A 2,514-nucleotide genomic window follows, 5' to 3' on the forward strand; every position below is an offset into this window, starting at 1 on the left:
GCCGCCATCTTGGCTGTCAGTTAATTTACATATCTCCCTGATTAGCCAATGGGAAGGGTAGCGGTCGTACGCCAATTACCATGTTTCTCTTTTATTAGTGTAGATGTTTACTGATATATATCCTATGGCAAAGGAGAAAATAAACAAATGGGACTACAAAAAAAAAATTACCTAAAACAAAACAAAATAAAAAAACCTAATGCACAGAGAAAGAAACCATCAACAAAATGAAAAGAGAGTCTACTGCATGGCAGAACATATTTGCCAATGATACTTGTGAGAAGGGGTTAATTTATAAAATATATAAAGAACTCATACAACTTAACAAAAGGAAGACAAACAATCCAATTTAAAAAAATGGGCCAAGGACCTAAATAGACACTTCTCCAAAGTGGACATACAGAAGGCCAACATTTCTGAATGTGAAATTGCTTTTTGCATTTTAGTCCATATGAAAAGAATTTTGTATGTCCCTTCATTCAGTGTACTGATTGAGCTGGATGACTCAATGTTCCTGGTCTTGCACTGGTGTCCAGCACTGACAGGTTGCCTCTCTGGCACTAAAAGAATCTAACTCCCCATCTAATATACTAATAGCTAAACCAATTAAAGATGTATTGAGGCACTGAATACCAACAAACATACTTGCTTTTAAATTTATATCTCTCAGAGGCTCTTTTTCATTGCTAATAGGATAGATATTCTTATCTCTAGAGTTATTCATCCTATATTAGCAGTGCTTTCAAGGTGAATTGATTTCAGCCTGTGAAAACAAATACATTGCTCCAAGACACGCTTTATTAATGCTGCTCGCGTGCAGCATGCCACAGTCTTAAGAGCCTGGTTATAAATAAAATGACACATGATGGGAGAAAACGCTGTTGCACCACTAAATTGGCCCAACCAGAAGACACGACACATCCAAGAAATTTTAGGAACTCAAATCTAATTTTTTTAAATAAATGGTTAATGTTGAAATTTAACTCTACAATCCTAATGATTTATTATCAAGCTAAATAACAATACATATAACAAAGGGATGCTATGCACACACACACACATACTGTTCAATAGACTCAAGAAAATTAATAAGAGAATAAATTTCTAAAGCAATTAAATCAGTAATTAAATAACACAAGCCCAATTATATATCAGATGATATACATAAACATCTATTAAAATTAATTTAAAACAATGTCTTAATAACATTTGAAATCAAATATTTCATTTTGAGGAATGAAAAATGCACCCATTGAGTCAGTATTTATGAACAACATTTTAAGGATAGAATTTGGGGAAACAAGCAGTTTCAATTAAATTTCATCAATTCTTAGAGGAAACATAATATTGACATTTTTAGAAACATTATCTACACAGCTATTCCCCAAGTTATATTACTAACCTATCACACAATGCATATGACTTATTGCCATTTAGATAGTCTTTTTGATGGATCAGTAACAAATATCCAAATATTTGATATTTGAAAAAGGTCAACTACATTGATTAAAGTGATCTATAAGAGACATTACAAATGAACCTAGCAAATACATTTAAAAATTTAAATAGATAGACATTTTCTTAGAAAGATATAACAAGTCAACTGTAATTATAAAATTAAAATAAAAACAAAAACAATGCAAACACAGAAAAAATAATACTTCTACCCATTTGAAAGTCTTCTGTATCCTTGTCCCTGTTATCAAATGAAAGCACATTTCATTCTTCATGAAGCCTTCTTTCTCTGTATTTTAAAAATTGTAGTCAATAACTAAAACCCTCAGCTTTAGATTTTTCTGGCCCCAGTCAAATACCAGTCTCCCTTGTTTCTCAAATCCAAAGGAAACAAACAAAAAAAATGCACTGTGCAATGTTTTTTTTTAGATGGGTGTAAAGCATTAGTCCAACCAATGCATTATTGCACTCACAAAATTATCTCCAAAGAAATTCTCTAATGACATCGTCAAACTCTACACTTATTCACCTATGTGGATTTTAAGCTAAATTTCAAATGACAGAGATATTGTTCATATAATGTGCATTTCTCTTCACCTTGAAACTAGGACTCTGAGCAAAAGTATAATTTCCTGCCAATGCATTTTGGAGCTTGTTTGAGAAACAATAGCTAGCTTGTTCTATTGTCATAATGTCTGTGGAGAAATTATTTTCTACATAATGCAGCTAAACGATTTTAGAGTTCCTCTCACCCAGGGTACATAAGCAACTCTAGACAAAAGGGTGCAGAACTAAGTAGCACATAAAAATGAGTTAAAAATAAACCTTTGTTTTGGTAAATCATTGAGAGTTAACCCCCAGATCCACTATTCTATCCTAAATGATAGAGAATATGGTATCATTAGTGGAATGTTTTAGTAAGAAATACATCTGAAGTGCTCCAAGCTCTGTGATTAAATGACTGAATCTAGATTTAGGAAAGAAAATATATCAAGGGACTCTTGTGCCAAGAAATAAAACTAACAAGCTCTTGTCAACATCATAAAAACAAGTTTAAGT

Source organism: Myotis brandtii, unplaced genomic scaffold (genome assembly GCF_000412655.1).
Source record: "Myotis brandtii unplaced genomic scaffold, ASM41265v1 scaffold279, whole genome shotgun sequence".
NCBI lineage: Eukaryota > Metazoa > Chordata > Mammalia > Chiroptera > Vespertilionidae > Myotis > Myotis brandtii.